The sequence below is a fragment of the Moschus berezovskii genome, chromosome X, assembly GCF_049115385.1.
Source record: "Moschus berezovskii isolate FMDL1 chromosome X, NW_MosBer_1.0, whole genome shotgun sequence".
Taxonomy (NCBI): Eukaryota; Metazoa; Chordata; class Mammalia; order Artiodactyla; family Moschidae; genus Moschus; species Moschus berezovskii.
Window position 1 is genome coordinate 138,492,239 of NC_142488.1, and position 19,628 is coordinate 138,511,866.

The window sequence follows — 19,628 nt, forward strand, 5'->3', positions numbered from 1 at the left end:
CTGAGTCTCCTGATCACAGTGTCCTTGCTTCCCATCTCACTTCTACCAAAAGTGTCTCCTGGCAGGACAGGATTTTCCTTCCTCCTCTATGCTCCACATACCTCATAAGGAAAGAGGAATTCAGAGTAGAATAAAGAGACTAAAGGAACTTTGTTGGCATATAAACCAAACTAGTTAAACTATGAGATATGATTTTGCTATGAAATAAACCAGGAGAAAAAAGATGATCAAATATTTTCTTATAGACTCGAAAATTATTCATTGAAAAAATATTTATCACATTCTGTGTTCAAAGTTCTGGGGATTTGACTGTGAACAAAAGCAGGCTAAATCCTTCCTTTTCATGAAGCAGACCTTCTAGTAGGGGAGACAGACAACAAATATGTATGTGTTATCAAATAGTGACCAGTGTTGAGAAAAAATAAAACAGGGTAATAGAATAGGGAGTGTTGAGTGCATTTCTGGAGGAAGGATAGTCAGGGTAGATATTTTAAGGAGGTTCCATTCTATCATTGGAAGTTCTCATATCTCATAGGACTTCAAGGACTTGATGCTTTCTCCCTGTGGATGAAATCAAGATTTGCAGGGGTTGGGGGGGGGCGCAGATAGGAGAAGGGAGGGTGGTTAAAAGACCACAGAGGAGGAGAAGGAAGTTATCAGGTGCTGATTCAAGATGAAATCTGCATGGAAAATGGAAGGGAGTGTTTGCACCATGCTGAACATTAACACAAATTTGCTCGATTGATAGTAAAATTTCTGTGGTGGCACCCTGGAGTTCCAAACCTATATCATCAGTTGTGTTAGTCTTGAAGTTGGACTGAAGGGACCAGTGTGGACAGTGGAAATCAAGAGTGTTCCATTTATCTCCTTCCAGGCTCCAGGGGAGAAGGCCCCATCTTATATAAAGGACAAGGAAATGGCAGGTTAGAGTTCCAGGTGGTGATTGACAGATAGCTACCTTAAAAAGACAGAAAAGGTAGGAAACAAAAGAGTAAATAAAGCCAAACCTGTGATTGCTCCTGTAGCCAAGGAATGCTGCACATTTGAAAATGAGGGACAGCTAGGGAGGCGGCTACAAACACTTGGGTTACAGCAGTATTCTATTATGCTTACTAATAAAATCCATGATCATTCTAGAGGTATTTAAGTACTTCGCATTTTAAAAAGATTTTCATTGCCGAAAGCAACTTTTACATATATTATTTCTTGATCTTCTGTGAAAGAGACAAAGCATGAATTGTTATCCAATTCCATGTATGAGGAAATAGACTTAAGTGACTTATTCAAAGTCCCCCAGGTGAGTGGGAAATTCAAATCCAGAACTTTCTGCTTCCTTAACCAAGCATTTACTGAGCTTCTACATTCAGCCCAGGACTGTCTGAAGTACCAACAAGATATCGAAATCATCAAGTATTATGTTTGAGTAAATAATTTCTGGGAAATCAGTGATGAAAGTGAAAATGAAAGTGTCTGACTCTTTGTGACCCCATGTACTATACAGTTCATGGAATTCTCCAGGCCAGAATACTAGAGTGGGTAGCCTTTCCCTTCTCCAGGGGATCTTCCCAACCCAGGGATGGAACTCAGGTCTCCAGCATTGCAGGTGGATTCTTTACCAGCTGAGCCACAAGGGAAGCCCAAAGTGAAAGTGAAAGAGTCACTCAGCCATATCTGACTCTTCGTGACCCCATGAATTGTACTGTCCATGGAATTTGAAATTTTCTAGGCTAGAATACTGGAGTAGGCAGCCGTTCCCTTCTCCAGGGGATCTTCCCAACCCAGAGATCAAACCTAGGTCTCCCTCACTGCAGGCAGATTCTTTACCATCTGAGCCACCAGGGAAGCCCATAGAAGGAAAAACCTACTACCTAAAACTTGCACTTATACAAAATTAACTAAAAATGAATCATAGACTTAAATGTAAAATGCAAAACAATAAAACTTCTAGAAAAAGTCATAGGAGAAAATCTTCAGGACGTGGATCTAAACCAAGAGTTCTTAGAGATGACACCAAAAGCTGGCCACATAAAGTAAAAAATGGATAAATCAGACTTCATCAAAATTAAAACCTTTTGATGTGCAGAGGACCCTGTTAAATGTATGAAAATAAAAGCTCAATACTGGGGAAAATTATTTCTAAACCACATATCTAGATACAATGCCTTTCTAGAATATATAAAGAACTCAAAATTCAACTGGAAAAATCCATTTATAAAATGGACAAAAGATAGGAACAAGGGACAGACATTTCAGTGAAGAGAATATAGAGAAGGCAAAGATGAACATGAAAAGATGTTCAATATCATCAGGGAAATGCAAATAAAACCACATTGATATATCACTACACCTTCAGTTCAGTTCAGTTCAGTTCAGTCGCTCAGTCGTGTCCGACTCTCCACAACCCCATGAATCACAGCACGCCAGGCCTCCCTGTCCATCACCAACTCCCGGAGTTCACTCAAACTCATGTCCGCAGAGTCCATCCAGCCATCTCATTCTCTGTCGTCCCCTTCTCCTCCCGCCCCCAACCTTTCCCAGCATCAGAGTCTTTTCCAGTGAGTCAACTCGTCGCATGAGGTGGCCAAAATATTGCAGTTTCAGCTTTAGCATCAGTCCCTCCAATGAACACCCAGGCTTGATCTCCTTTGGAATGGACTACACCTTCAGAATGACTAAAATAAAAAATAGAAAGGACATCAAATCCTGGCAAGGATATGAAGACACTGGATCACTCAATCCATTACAGGTGTAAAATGATTCAGCCACTCTGGGGAACAGTTTTTCAGTCTCTTACAAAACTAAAGATGCAAAAATAAATAAAAGCAAAAATACTAAAGATGTGCTTACCATGTGACCCAGCAATTACAGCCTTGAGCAAGTGCCCCGGAAAATGACAATTCATGTCTACATAAAAATATGTACACAAATGTTTTTAACAGCTTTATTTGTAACAGCTGAAAACTGGAAATAAGGCCCAGTTGTCCTTCAACAGGAAAAAGATTAAATAAAATAAAGATATAAAATAAAATGTTTTAAAGATATAAAATAAAATGTTTATATCCATACAGTGGATATATTATATATATATATAATAATAATAAATAATATATATATATATAAATACATATTTATCTACATTTTAGTTTATATCCAAATGTTTATTCCATACAGTGGAATACTACTGAGACATAAAAAATAAGAGCTTACAGATACACTCAGCAACTTGAATGTACCTATGCTGAGTGCACAGAGCCAATCTCAAAGGTCACATACTATATGAGTTCATTTACATGCCATTCTCAGATGAGAAAAGTACAGAAATGGAGAAGACATTAGTGGTTGCCAGGCATTAGTGATGGAGTGGAGGGATACAAGTATGAATATAAACGATTAACATAAAGGAAATCTTTGTGGTGATGGTACAGTTCTGTATCTTAATTGTGGTGGTAGTTACCTAAATCTCCACAAGAGACAAAATTCCATAAAGCTACACAGACAGGAATGCATGTAAAACTGACACAATCTGAATAAACTCTTCTCCAGGGGATCTGCCCGACCCAAGGATAAAACTTGGGACTCCTGCATTGTATACAGATTTTTTACTTTCTGAGCCACCAGAAAAGCCCAAATAAACTCAGTTTATTCACTTTAATATAGTACTATCATTATGCAAGATTTTACCACTGGGTAGCATGTTACTCATTTTGCATGCTAGCAAGGTTATACTCAAAATCCTTAAAGCTAGGCTTCAGCAGTATGTGAACAAAGAACCTGCAGGTGTACAAGCTAGATTTATAAAAAGCAGAGGAACCAGAGATCAAATGCCAACCTTTATTGGATCATGGAAAAAGCAAAGGATTTCCAGAAAAACATCTACTTCTGCTTCATTGACTACACTAAAGCCTTTGACTGTGGAACACAACTGTGGAAAATTATAAAGGAGGGGGGAATACCAGATCACCTTACCTGCCTCCTGAGAAACCTGTATGCAGGCCAAGAAGCAACAGTTAGAACTGGACGTGAAACAACAGACTGGTTAAAATTGGGAAAGGCTGTATATTGTCACCCTGCTTATTTATCTACAGAGTACATCACACAAAATGCTAGGTTGGATGAATCACAAGCTGGAATCAAGATTTCCCAGAGAAATATCAACAACCTCAGATATGCAGATAACAGCACTATAAAGGCAGAAAGTGAAGAGGAACTAAAGAACCTCTTGATGAGGATGAAAGAGGAGAGTGAAAACCTGGCTTAAAACTCAGCATTCAAAAAATGAAGATCATGGAATCTAGTCCCATCACTTAATGCAAAATAGATGGGGAAAAGATTGAAGCATTGACAGATTTTATTTTCTTGCACTCCAAAATCATTGCAGATGGTGACTGAAGCCATGAAATTGAAAGACACTTTCTCCTTGGAAGAAAAGCTATGACCAACCTTGACAGCATATTAAAAAGCAGAGACATCACTTTGCCAGGTCCATATAGTCAAAGCTATGGTTTTTCCAGTAGTCATGTATGGATATGAGAGCTGGATCATAAAGAAGGCTGAATGCCAAAGAAATGATGCTTTCAAACTCTAGTGCTGGAGAAGACTCATGAGAGTCCCTTGGACATCAAGGAGATCAACCCTGAATATTCATTGGAAGGACTGATGCTAAAGCTGAAGCACCAATACTTTGGCCACCTGATGTGAAGAGTCAACTCATTCGAAAAGACCCTGATGCGGGGAAAGATTGAGGGCAGGAGGAGAAGGGGACAACAGAGGACAAGATGGCTGGATGGAATCACCAATAAAATGGACATGAATTTGAACAAACTCTCAAAGATAATGGAGGACAGAGGAACCTAGATTGCTGCAGACCATGGGGTCACAAACATTTGGACACAACTTGGTGACTGAACAACAACCACTATTGGGAGAAGTTGGGTGAAAGATACATGGGACTTCTATATACTATTTTTGCAGTTTCCAAAATATCTATAACCATTTCACAATTAAAATATTAAAGAAAGTAAGTGAGTGGGACCTTTGTGTATTCTGAATCCAATTCCTTCTAAGAGAAACCTTCTGGAGAACAAAAACATAATACAAGAGCATGGCATGCTGGGAAGAAGGACTAAACCAAGGATAAAAATATTGTGAGCCATTATTTACCCTCTGTGGTTTCTGTGGCTTTGTCTTCTCTTATCACAGACCTTGCTCCCCTTGCCAGATGTGTGTCTGTCTGACCTAGACCAGGTTAATCAAAATCCTGTATCTCCTCGAGTGTGAATTTTGATCCAAAAAATGGCATAGAACCCAAGCCAGGACACCCAGAATCTTTGGGATTTCCAGAGTTGGTGCTGAGCATGTCAGTAGTGGTAGGCTTTGTCTTCCCCATTGGATTTGAAAAAAGCACAAATATATATATCCAATGCTGTCGGGAACCATGTCCCTAGTCAGGTGGAGAAAACTGAGAGAAAAAGGCCAACATGCAGACAGAAGCTGAACTAGCTAAGGAGCAAAAGAGAGACCAATGACCACATGCAACCATGGATACATTAGATCCTGAGACCAGACACATCCATCCTTCCTGCATACCCTGAAACAATAAACTCCTTTTCACAATTATGAGTGTGTGTTGGATTTGGAACTAAAAGTTTTAACAGTGTGATCTTTCAAAATCTCAAATTGCATGTCTATAAAATGAGAAGAAGAATATCTAACGTATTTGCCTCACAATTTTGCAATAATAATCAAAAACGACAGCAGACATAAATGTTCTATTCAGCATTGTGTTAATGCAAGGGGCTGAAAGCTATTATTACAAAAACAAACAAAATTACTAAAAAAATTCAGCTCCTTTCCTCAGGATTTCCATAACAATTGTATTCCAGTAATTTCTAAAGCAACATTGAGAGTAAGAAACCAACCCAAAAATACGACTAGAAATAGATTTGTTAAATATTATGATTCATATTCAGTGATTCATTTATGACTCAGAAAAAGCAACCAGAGATCAGCATTCACATAAGTACAAAAATCTCTAATTTAAAAATGTAAGAAAATTTTATGTGTGTGCGAAAATGCTCCTGTGTGAGAATTTTAAAAATGACCTATGCTTCCATTTTGATCACAAACATACTGCTTATATTACTGTATGAAGCCACTTTCACATACTGTACACTGTGGTCAGATGAATTCTCTATTTCTTAGGTGGACTAAACTCCTCAAAAGGTTGCTTGTTTCTTTCTTTTCACATTAAATGGGTCAAACCCCAACTGAGTTCACCCCTTCAATTTTTAATTTTTAAAATGTATTTTAACTGGAGGCTAATTACTTCAAAATATTGTGGTGGCTTTTACCATACATTCACAGAAATCAGCCATGGGGTGTACATGTGTTCCCAATCCTGACACTCTCTCCAACCTCCCTCCCCACCTCATCCCTCAGGGTCATGCCAGTGTACCAGCCCTAAGCACACTGTCTCATGCATCGAACCTGGACAGGAAATCTATTTCACATATGATAATATGTATGTTTCAGTGCTATTCTCTCAAATCATCCCACCCTCGCCTTCTCCCACAGAGTCCAAAAGTCTGTTCTTTATATCTGTGTCTCTTTTGCTGTCTCACATATAGGATCATTGTTACCATCTTTCTAAATTCCATTTTTATGCATTAATATACTGTATTGGTGTTTTTCTTTCTGATTTACTTCACTCTGTATAAAAGGCTCCAGTTTCATCCACCTCATTAGAACTGATTCAAATGCATTCTTTTTAATAGCTGAGTAATATTTCATTGTGTATATGTAGCAAAGCTTTCTTATCCATTCGTCTTCAGATGGACATCTAGGTTGCTTCCATGTCCTAGCTATTGTGAACAGTGTGGCCATGAACACTGTAGTACACATGTTTCTTTCAATTCTGGTCTCCTCAGTGTGTATGCCCAGCAGTGGGATTGCTAGGTCGTATGTCAATTCTATTTCAAGTTTTTTAAAGAATCTCCACACTGTTCTCCATAGTAGCTGTACTAGTTTGCATTCCCACCAACAGTGTAAGAGGGTTCCCTTTTCTCCACACCCTCTCCAGCATTTATTGTTTGTAGACTTTTGGATAGCAGTCATTCTGACTGGCGTGAGATGGTACTCATTGTGGTTTTGATTTGCATTTCTCTGATAATGAGTGATGTTGAGCATCTTTTCATGTGTTTGTTAGCCATCTTTATGTCTTCTTTGGAGAAATGCCTGTTTAGTTCTTTGGCCCATTTTTTGATTTGGTCGTTTATTTTCATGGAATTGAGCTGCAGGAGTTGCTTGTATATTTTTGAGATTAATTCTTTGCAGTTGCTTCATTTGCCATTATTTTCTCCCATTCTGAAAGCTGTCTTTTCAACTTACTTATAGTTTCCTACGTTGTGCAAAAGCTTTTAAGTTTAATAAGGTCCCATTTGTTTATTTTTTATTTTATTTCCATTACTCTGGCAGGAGGGTCATAGAGGATCCTGCCGTGATTTATATCGGAGAGTGTTTTGCCTATGTTATCCTCTAGGAGTTTTATAGTTCTGGTCTTACATTTAGATCTTTAATCCATTTTGAGTTTATTTTTATGTATGGTGTTAGAAAGTGTTCTAGTTTCATTCTTTTACAAGTGGTTGACCAGTTTCCCCAGCACCACTTGTTAAAGAGTTTGTCTTTTCTCCATTGAATATTCTTGTCTACTTTGTCAATGATAAGGTGTCCATAGGTGCATGCATTTATCCCTGGGCTTTCTATTTTGTTCCATTGATCTATGTTTCTGTCTTTGTGCCAGTACCATACTATCTTGATGAGTGTTGTTTTGTAGTAGAGCCTGAAGTCAGGGAGGTTGATTCCTCCAGTTCCGTTCTTCTTTCTCAAGATTGCTTTGGCTATTTGTTTTGTATTTCCATACCAATTGTGAAATTATTTTTTCTAGTTCTGTGAAAAATACCGTTGGTAGCTTGATAGGGATTTCATTGAATCTATATATTGCTTTGGTTAGTATATTAATTTTCACTATATTGATTATTTTGACCCATGAACATGGTATATTTATGCATCTATTTGCATCATCTTTGATGTCTTTCATCAGTGTTTTATAATTTTATATATATATAGATCTTTTGTTTCTTTAGGTAGTTTTCTTCCTAAGTATTTTATTCTTTTCATTGCAATGGCGAATGGAATTGTTTCCTAAATTTCAATCTCTGTTTTCTCATTGTTAGTGTATAGGAATGCAAGGGATTTCTGTGTGTTGATTTTATATCCTGCAAATTTACTATAGTCATTGATGAGATCTAGTAATTTTCTGGTTGAGTCTTTACGGTTTTCTATGTAGAGGATAATGTCATCTGCAAACACTGAGAGTTTTACTTCTTCTTTTCCAGTTTGGATTCCTTTTATTTCTTTTTCTTCTCTGATTGCAGTGGCTACAACTTTCAAAACTATGTTGAATAGTAGTGGTGAGAGTGGGCACCCTTGTCTTGTTCCTGACTTTAGGGGAAATGCTTTTGATTTTTCACCATTGCAGATAATGTTTGCTGTAGGTTTATCATACATGCTTTCACTATGTTGAGATATGTTCCATCTACACTTGCTTTCTGGAGGGGTCTTTTTTATCATAAATGGATGTTGAATTTTGTCAAAGGTTTTCTCTGCATCTTTTGAGATAATCATATGGTTTTTATCTTTCAATTTGTTAATGTGGTATATTACATTGACTGATTTCTGAATATTGAAGAATACCTGGGGTAAAGCCCACTTGGTCATGATGTATCATCTTTTTAATATGTTGTTGGATTCTGTTTGTTAGAATTTTGTTAAAGATTTTCGCATTTTGTTCATCAGTGATATTGGCCTGTAGTTTTATTTTTCTCTGGCATCTTTGTCTGGTTTTGGTATTAGGGTGATGGTGGCCTCATAGAATGAGTTTAGAAGTTTACCTTCCTCTGCAATTGTCTGGAAGAGTTTGAGTAGGATGGGTGGTAGCTCTTCTCTAAATTTTTAGTAGAATTCAGCTGTGAAGCCATCTGGTCCTGGACTTTGGTTTGTTGAAAGATTTCTGATTTCCGTTTCGATTTCTGTTGTATCTGTGATGGGTCCGTTAAGGCTTTCTATTTCATCCTGGTTCAGTTTTGGAGGGTTATACTTTTCTAAGAATTTGTCCATTTCTTCCAAGTTGTCCATTTTATTGGCATATAGTTGCTGATAGTAGCCTCTTATGATCCTTTGTATTTCTGTGTTGTCGGTTGTGATTTCTCAATTTTCATTTCTAATTCTGTTGATTTGACTCTTCTCCCTTTTTTTCTTGATGACTGTAGCTTATGGTTTGTCTATTTTATTTATTTCCTCAAAGAACCAGCTTTTAGTTTTGTTGATTTTTGCTATAGTATTCTTTGTTTCTCTTTCATTTATTTCTGCCCTAATTTTTATGATTTTTTTTCCTTCTACTAACCCTGGGGTTCTGCATTTCTTCTTTATCTAGTTGCTTTATGTGTAGAGTTAGGTTATTTATTTGATTTCTCTCCCGTTTCCTGAGGTAAGCTTGTGTTGCTATGAACCTTCTCCTTAGCACTGCTTTTCCTTAGCACTGCTTTTCCTGAATCCCATAGGTTTTGGGTTGTTGTGTTTTCATTTTCATTCATTTTTATGCATATTTTGATTTATTTTGTTTTATTTCTTCTGTGATTTTTTGGCTATTCAGAAGTGTGTTGTTTAGCCTCCTTATGTTTGTATTTTTAATATTTTTTTTCCTGTAGTTGACGTCTAATCTTACTGCACTGTGTTCAGAAAAGATGCTTGAGAGGATTTCAATTTTTTTTAATTTACCAAAGCTATTTTTATGGCCCAGAATGTGATCTGTCCTGCAGAAGGTTCCGTGTGCACTTGAGAAAAAGGTGAAATTCACTGTTTCATGGTGAAATGTACTATAGATACCAATTAGTTCTAAGTGGTCCATTGCATCATTTAAAGTTTGTGTTTCCTTGCTAATTTTCTGTTTAGTTGATTTATCCATAGGTGTGAGTGGGGTATTAAAGTCTCCCACTATTATTGTGTTACTCTTTTCATACTTGCTAGCATGTGCCTTACATGTTGTGGTGCTCCAATATTGGGTGCATATATATTTATATCTTCTTCTTGGATTGATCCTTTGAACATTATGTAGGGTCCTTCTTTGTCTCTTTTCACGGCCTTTATTTCAAAGTCTATTTTATCCGATATGAGTATTGCTACTCCTGCTTTCTTTTGGCCTCTATTTGCATGGAATATCTTTTTCCAGCCCTTCACTTTCAGTCTGTATGTGTCCCTAGGTTTGAGGTGGGTCTCTTGTAGACAGCATATGTAGCGGTCTTGTTTTTGTATCCATTCAGCCAGTCTTTGTCTTTTGGTTGGGGCATTCAACCCATTTACATTTAAGGTAATTATTGATAAGTATGATCCCGTTGCCATTTACTTTGTTGTTTGGGGTTTGAGTTTATACACCTTTTCTGTGTTTCCTGTCTAGAGAAGATCGTTTAGCATTTGTTGAAGAGCTGGTTTGGTGGTACTGAATTCTCTCAGCTTTTGCTTGTCTGTAAAGCTTTTTCTTTCTCCTTAATATTTGAATGAGGTCCTTGCTGGGTACAGTAGTCTGGGTTGTAGGTTTTCCTCTTTCATCACTTTATGTATGTCCTGCTATTTCCTTCTGGCCTAAAGAGTTTCTATTGAAAGAGCAGTTGTTATCCTTTTGGGAATCCCTTTGTGTGTTATTTGTTGTTTTTCCCTTGCTGCTTTTAATATTTGTTCTTTGTGTTTTCTCTTTGTTAATTTGATTAATATATGTCTTGGTATGTTTCCCCTTGGGTTTATCCTATTTGGGACTCTCTGTGTTTCTTGGACTTGGGTGGCTATTTCCTTTTGCTTTTTAGGGAAGTTTTCAACTATTATCTCCTCAAGTATTTTCTCAAGGTCTCTCTTTTGTCTTCTTCTTCTGGGACTCCTATGATTCGAATGTTGGGGCATTTACCATTGTCCCAGAGGTCTCTGAGTTTTCCTCATTTCTTTTAATTCGTTTTCTCTTTTTTCCTCTCTCCTTCATTTATTTCTACCATTCTGTCTTCTACCTCACTTATCCTATCTTCTGCCTCAGTTATTCTACTGTTGGTTCCCTCCAGAGTGTTTTTGATCTCCGTTATTGCATTATTCATTATCGACTGACCTTTTTTTATTTCTTCTAGGTACTTGTTAAACTTTCCTTGCATCTTCTCAATCCTTGTCTCTAGAATATTTATCTGTAACTCCATTTTGTTTTCAATATTTTGGATCATTTTTACTATCATTATTCTGAATTCTTTTTCAGGTAGACTCCCTATCTCCTCTTTTGTTTGGTTTGGTGGGCTTTTATCATGTTCATTTACCTGCTGAATATTTCTCTCCCTTTTCATCTTGTTTAGGTTGCTGTATTTGGGGTGGTCTTTCTGTATGCTGGAAGTTTGTGGTTTCCCTTTATTTTGAAAGTTCCTCCCTGTGGGTGGGGTTGGATGAGTAGTTTGTCAAGGTTTCCTGTTTAGGGAAGCTTGCGTTGGTGTTCTGGTGAGTGGAATTTGATCTCTTCTCTCTGGAGTGCGATGAAGTGTCTAGTAGTGAGTTTTGAGGTGTTTATGGGTTTGGTGTAACATTTGGCCGCCTGTATTTTTGTGCTCCTGTGTTGCTGGAGAATTAACTTGGTATGTCTTGCTCTGAAACTTGTTGGCTCTTGGGTGGAGCTTGGTTTCAGTGTAGGTATGGAGGCTTTTGGATGAGCTCTTGTTAATTAATGTTCCCTGGAGTCAGGAGTTTTCTGGTGTTCCCAAGTTTTGGATTTAAGCCTCATGCCTCTGGCTTTCAGTCTTATTCCTACAGTAGCCTCAAGACTTCTCCATCCATACAGCGCTGATGATAAAAAGTTAACGGTGAAAAGATTCTCCACAGTGGGGTGAGAATTCTCCAGAGAGGTTCACAGAGTTACATGGAGAAGAGAAGAGGAAGGAGGGAGATAGAGGTGACCAGGAGGAGAAGAGGGGGATTCAAAAGGGGAGAGAACAATCTAGCCAGTAATCAATTCTCTATTTGCTCTCCACAGTCTGGAACACTCAGAGAGGTTCACGGAGTTCATAGAGAAGAGAAGAAGTAGGAAGGAGATAGAGGTGACCAGGAGGAGAGGAGGGGAAGTCAAAAGGAGAGAGACCAGCCTAGCCTGTGATCAGTTCCATAAGTGTTCTCCACAGCACGGAACACACAAAGAGATTCACAGAGTTAAGTACAGAATAGAAGGGGGAGGGAGGAGATAGAGGTGACCTGGGGGAGGAAAAGGAGAGTCAAAAGGGGAGAGAGCAATCAAGCCAATAATCACACTCCTAATTAAAAATGAGTACTGAAGATTGGACTCTTAAAGATACAGAATTGATAACAAATACCAAAAAGAAAAGATTAAAAATCTAGAGTAGAGGTTAGGCTCTCAAAAATACAGTATTAAAAATACACAAAAAATTGCAAAAGTTATAAAATATATATATATATATATGAAATTCGCTTTAAAAATAGGATCCTTTTTTGCAAGGTAATAGTAGGTTTTAAAAATGAAAATTAAAGGAGTAATAAAGAATTTAAAAATTAAAAAATGTAACAGTAAAATATATCTAGGAATTTCTCTGGAGCTGTTGAGGGCAGTGTGGGGTCAGATAGTTCCTGTTTCAATTTATACTTCTTTTTTTTTTTTATTTACATTATTTTAATTTTAAAATGTTTTGCTTCTTATTCATATTTTATTTTTTTTTTTACAGTTAAAAGTATTTTTATTAAAAAAGCACAAATGCAAAGAAATGAACAGAGGAAAATTTATGCATCGAACCTGGACTGGTCACTTATGATAATATACATGCTACAATTCCATTCTCCCCAATCATTCCACCTTCACCCTCTCCCACAGAGTCCCAAAGACTGTTCTAAATGCCTATGTCTCTTTTGCGGTCTCTTATACAGGGTTCAGGTTACCATTTTTCTAAATTCCATATATATGCGTTAATATACAGTATTGATGTTCTTCATCAATTTATACTTCTTTTCAACATCATAGGCCACTTCCAATGTAGCCAGTGCTAACTACAGGGTTTTAATCTGTTACACCTGTCACTTCCAAAGCGGTTCCCTCTTCTTTGTTTATTTTGGCTTCCTCTGTTTACAAGTCTCTTCAGTATCTAACTTCTGCCCTGACACAAGGGGGTGAAGGTGGTCATTTATATAGGTTCATTTGTTCAATTGTGCTGTGGGGATGGAGGAACACTGCAAACAAACATCCCTGGCCTATCTGGGGAGTGCTCGCAGTGTCTTGGCCACACTGGGTTGCCCCCACTCATAGCTTGTGTGCTTTCATGGTCTACACTGCTCAGGTTCCAGGTTGCTCTGCAGGGGAGTTCTCTGAAGTGGGACCTGGGTTGCATTCACTTCCCAGGTCTAAGCTGCTCAGGTTCAGGTTCTCGGGTACTCCACAAAGGCACAGACTCGGTTGGGCATGTGTGCCCTTCCCAGGTCCGAGCAGGCAACCAGGTGCTTGGCGAGCACACACTCCCCAGGTGGGGTGGTGCATCTTATCACGTCCCCCGTCCCAGCTGGTCGGTTTCCTGGGTGCACAGCAGGAGTGCTGTCTCAGGTGTGCCATGTGTCTCCTCTAGGGAGCTGATTTCTGGCTTTGACCCTCCTGGCAGTTGTCAACCACCCAGGATCCCTGTAAGAGTTGGTTAGCAACTGGGAGCCCGCTCACAGTTTGGTAGAGGATGCTATCTCTAGGGCTGATTTTGCCCCCTTGCCTTCCGACTCTGGCTGTTGCCCGCCTGCCTCCCCGCCTCCAGCGGGGGATGGGCTGATCCGCTGCCGGCTAGCTTTCCTCTGGTATTCACTCAGTCCTTTGTTCTGTGAGCTGGCCCTGCAGTGCCTTAGGTTAGAGCTTTTGAAGGGAAAGTTCTCTCTCTCTTTCCCGTTGTTTTTTTTTTCCTTCCCTCTCTCTCTGGCTATCCTATGGTTTGTGTTGCTATCTCACATTAGCTCCCTCAGATTGCACTCAGGGCATTCAGGCCAGGTTCTTACAATAAGCAATGCAGCCCGCGCCTCCCTGTTCAGCCCGTGAGAGTCTGGGCTACTTCTCTGCTGGGAGTTGCAGTGAGACGCATAATCTGTGGGGTTTTTTTAATCTATTTTTCCCTGACTGTTATGTTGCCCTCTGAGATTCCAAAACTCCCCACAGACCCGCCAGTGAGAGTGTTTCCTGGTGTCTGGAAACCTCTCCTCTTTTACAACTCCCTCCCAGGGACGGGTCTCTGTCCCTAACTCTTTTGTTTCTCTTTTTATCTTTTATATTTTGTCCTACCTCCTTTTGAAGACAATGGGCTGCCTGGGTGCCTGGTGTCCTCCGCCAGCGTTCAGAAGTTGTTTTGTGGTATTTGCTCAGCATTCAAATGATCTTTTGATGAATCTGTGGAGGAGAAAGTGGTCTCCCCGTCCTATTCCTTGGCCATCTTAGGGCCACCCCCCCAATTGAGTTCAAATGGTTCCATTTTCCTAAGTTACAAAAAGCCCAACAAACTCTTTTATTGATGTCAATTAAATTTTATCTAAAGGTAGACACACATTTATAACTGGTAAGCCTATGAGACAGCTGGAACTGGCAGGTGACCTCCCCTCAGTATTCGGCCTACCTTGATTCCAGGAGCTACAGGCAGCACAGACAACTAGGTGTTACCCCTATGAGACCATATAGCTTGTGCAAGAGGATACATATACAGGGTAAGGGTGGGAAGTTGAAAGCATCTAAGCCAAGAGAAGAAAAGGAAAGAGTCACAGGAATCAGCTATCCTGCAGGCCTCTGAAGTCAGAAAGTGTTTAGCACCGACAGTGAGCCTAAGTAGTACTTTAAAGTGTGAGGGTGGGGGGAGCAGTCCCTAAGAGCTAACTGACAGGCTGCATCCTGAGCTTAAGCCCTCCATTTTGCCTGTCAAATAAAACATAATTCTCAACTTTTTTTAAAAAAATGAAGAAACTGTGACAGGGAAAGGAGCCAATGAAAAGGGTGGTTTATTTACAATGAGAACTTTTGGTTGATTTACTCTTAGCAAGTGGTTTATTTCCCTTCCAGCAATGCTACTCTGTAACAAGTAAAGCCCCAAGACACACATTTGATGTTTCCTAGAATGGAAAGGAGTGGGCACACATTTCCTCTCTTCTCAAACATGCACGCAGAGCCAAGCCAATTCCCCTCTCACACTGGACAGCCAGCACCATGGTCATAATGCTGAGCATCAATCACTGAATTCTCATCTCCTCACGAGGCAGGAGAGGACAGTGGTTCATCCAGATTTCCACTGAAGTATAAACTACCTTGGTTCGAACCCCGATGCTACTATCTACTAGCCATGTCACCCACAGACACGTCACTTACCTTCTGTGTCTGTGTCCTCGCTGTAGGGTGCCAGATATTTTGCCTGTTCTCTCTTCCCATTCTGGTTCAGAGTTGCCATCATATGCAGGGTTCTGTAGGTTTTCCCTCCTCTCAGACAGGCTAAAGAATAACAGAAAGGGCACTGAAAAATGAACCACTGAAAGTAAGGTAGTCATAAACAAGAGTGGGGAGACACTGTTCTGGCTCCATATCTGAGGGAGCTATGGTTACAGAACAGAACAAAAAGGATTAAAAAAAAAAAAAAAACTCTGACATTATAAAATGCTAAAAACTTCAACTATGCAAAAATAAAATCATTGGGGGTCACCTTACAGGCAACCTACCACACATGTAGTTTTAAAAATAAGCATTCAAACCCCTCATTGTTTTTCATATTTTTATTATCTCAAGATAGAGGTTATAGAATCCAATAACTCTTTTAGAGAAGCAATATTTATTTGAAGTTTAGGGAGTTAACACTGTTTACTTCTCTGTTAAATCAAAGATGATTTGATCTGCTGCTGCTGCTAAGTCACTCCAGTCGTGTCCGACTCTGTGTGACCCCATAGACGGAAGCCCACCAGGCTCCCCCGTCCCTGGGATTCTCCAGGCAAGAACACTGGAGTGGGTTGCCATTTCCTTCTCCAATGCGTGAAAGTGAAAAGTGAAAATGAAGTCGCTTAGTCGTGTCCAACCCTTAGCGACCCCATGGAATGCAGCCTGCCAGGCTCCTCCATCCATGGGATTTTCCATGCAAGAGTACTGGAGTGGCTTGCCATTGCCTTCTCCGATGATTTAATCTAATACCTACTAAAAACAGCCAGAAAATTTAATCCTAACTTGTAAGATTATATCTGTCTCTATAGCTATATAAATGCACAGATCAACATATATAATTATATTTATGAATAAATGTGTCAAAATGAATCAGACAATTGCTTTGTCAATACAGTAAAGCCAAGGATACCTGCAGGACAAAGTCAAGAAATGAAAATTTTCACCAAGGAGACATTTCAACCCCAAAAGTTTTATTCAGTGATGCTTCAAAAGGGGGCCCTTGGTCACTGCCTTTGTTTTATGGAATAAAATCCTGATATACAATTCATTTTCCTATTTGGCAGAAATGAAGATGAATTAACCAGTAACCAGTGATTTCCAAGAAAATTGTCAAAGCAAGGATTTAACATTTTCAAAAGGAAAGAGCACTACACCATGAGTGGAAAATACTTGCATTCTAATTTTGTCTGTACCACTAAATTGCTAGGTGATCTTGGGAAAGTCTAGATCCCCTCTACAAAGTGAGGGGCTTTGACAAAGCCATCCACAGAACTAATCACTCAAGATGATCCAGAAAAGAAAAAAATGGCACCATGATCAAGTGAGTTTGGAAATACCTCTCTTGGAGTTTCCAAATGAACGTTTTCATATTTAACGATTCAAGTACTTCTGAAATAAATGTGTTTAAAACTACTTAATCTAAATTTTCCATTTATAAATTTTATGTTGTATACACTGCTTTAAATATTACTATTACCCCATGAAGAAAGCATCATGACTTTACAGATTAGAACATTTTTACTATTAGCAAGATCTCTTTAAATAAATAAGAACAATTTTTATATCCAATTTAGTTTGTTTCCATTCGCGAAAAGATGTAACTTACATTTGAGTCCTAACTCCACCAACGTAAACACGTACTAACCATACTTCAAAACCTATAACTACACAATAGAACACCGCTGTTTACTAATATCAAAGCAACCACATTCTGAAAAGCAGGACAATAACTGAGTGTTTCATATGCAGCCAGGGTAAGGAATCAAATCATGCTTTGTGAAATTGCTTTATTTTTCATTCCTCCAGTAAATCCTTCCACTGCTCATAAAGTCATTTCCAGAAGCAATTATATTTTAAATCATTTAATTTTCAACTGAATGTATTATTCAAAAAGTGATAACGTTTTTCATCTGTTGCCTCATGAATTCTGTTATTTTTTTGTTGCAAATAAAAATGAACGAATTAAAGTTTGAAACTGCCCATAGACTTAATAAGGATAACTTATCAAATAATTACAAGATGCAGTCACAAAGGAAGCCTTATTATGTTATGAGCAAAGAGCAAAATGTCTCCATTATTTCAATAGAGAAGAAACATTTTTGGTTTAAGCTCCAATAAATAGAGAAACAAGCAATAATAAAAACAACACAATAACAATAATTACCCTTTACTGAATCCTTACTATATGTAAGGCACTGACCTGAGTGCTTTATGTTTCATTTCATCCTTACAGCTACCCAAAATTTATGCACTATTTTTAGCCATACTTGATGGTGAAAGGAAAAACAACTAATTCTCAGAGAAGCAAAGTGGCTTATACAAAGCTAGCAAGTGGTACAATCAGGACAAGAACAAAGAGCTTTCTCTTAACTTCTATGAAAGCTTATTCACACCCGATGTGCTCTTTCAAATATAAAGTTAAATGTTTAAAAAAAGAAGAGATATTATATAACATAATTTAATTTTAAAAATAGCTGAGAATCCAAATTGACCTTCATCAAGAACATGTGATGAACATAGTGATGAACGTAGTGATGCATTCTGACACTGGGTGAGTTCATATCATCTTAAACTGAAAACTAAAAGGACTCTTGGTTGCCATCTGGTCCCACTTCACATCTGGTCTTTTCAACAGCCTTCCTAAATGCCATAGAGCCTTAATTTGTTTGCTCCTAATGACATGAAACTCATTGCCACAAAACGAAAGACCCTGTGCTTTGGGATATCTTTAGACATATTAGAATATAAAGTCTCAATTTGATCCAAAATTGTCATTCTTTAGCTTCTACCCAGTTTTATTGTGAACTGATATAACCCAATGTTTGGTCCTTCTACATTATCATGTTTCCAATGATAACTGTTACCTCTTTTCCAGTTTTTGTATTTTTGCTGTTTTAACTTTTCTGAGTTGAAAGCAAAGCCTTCCCCATCCAGCTTGCCTTCCTTCGGAGGCATCCTAATTTGCCATTGCTCCCTTTAAATGTGAATACAGTATTCCTGGCACGTTTGAATCAATACAACATTGGTTAGCTATTTATTCTGTGATCTAGACTTTGCAGGGATCACATCCCCATTTTAACATTCACATCAAACTGGTGGATTACAAAAATATATAATTCATTTTCATATAAACCACTTCCAAGTCAAGTCTCCTCTATTTATGATAATGTTTCTAAATTAAATTCAGAATTTATTTTTTTATAGGTTTCCTTCAACTGATTTCAGCCCAGCATTCCCATCTGGGTCATTTGGGAGGATTTTGAGTCTGTCCATTTGTTTACCAGATTGAAGACATGAAACTCTCACTTCATTCCAGTAATTTCACAGAATCACTACTTTGGAACTTGTACCTTATGCTAAATCCAACACCAAGAAACACTATCTAAATCTGACATTTGGCTTCTAAGAGAAAAATGTGGTTAAATGTGTCTCTCAGGGAAAAACATGCTTTACATTTCACTAAACTACTTGGGCAACTTGTATTTTTTTTTCTTTCTCTTCCCTCCAAACAATTCTACTAATCTTAAAACCTAAAACATTCTCTACATAAATGCACTTTTAATCTACCATGACATCTTAGTCTAGGGCACACAAGTTTAGTTATCAACAAGATATAAAAAGTTCAACGTCTCAGATTCACTCATCAAACCATTGGAAAAGTACTTAAAAGAGGCCTATGCATATACACTTGTGACTGACCTGGTCCTGATAAGGTTTCAATACCTTTTCGTAGCTGCTAAGTTTGAGCCCAAGGTTCAACTCTATGAAAGGGACATACCCAAGAACCTGTGGGACATACTCAAGTACCTGTGCACCATACTGGGGACATGGTGGAACCACAGTGTGTCAGATATTGCTGGAAAGACAGCCTGAAAGCAAGCATATACAAGGATACAAGAAGTTCATAGTCTACTGGGAGACAAGAGCAATTCACCAGCATGTTGAATTTGTCCATGACAGTGAGTAGAGAAAAAAGTGTTGGGAGAGTGTTTATGACTAGGGTACACATGAAGATAACAGAAGCAGATGAAACAGGAAAGAGAGAAAGGATGGGTAAAAGACTTGAAGGGCAACCTATGGAGTGTCCAATTGATCCTTTAAACAGGGAGTAGGGGAA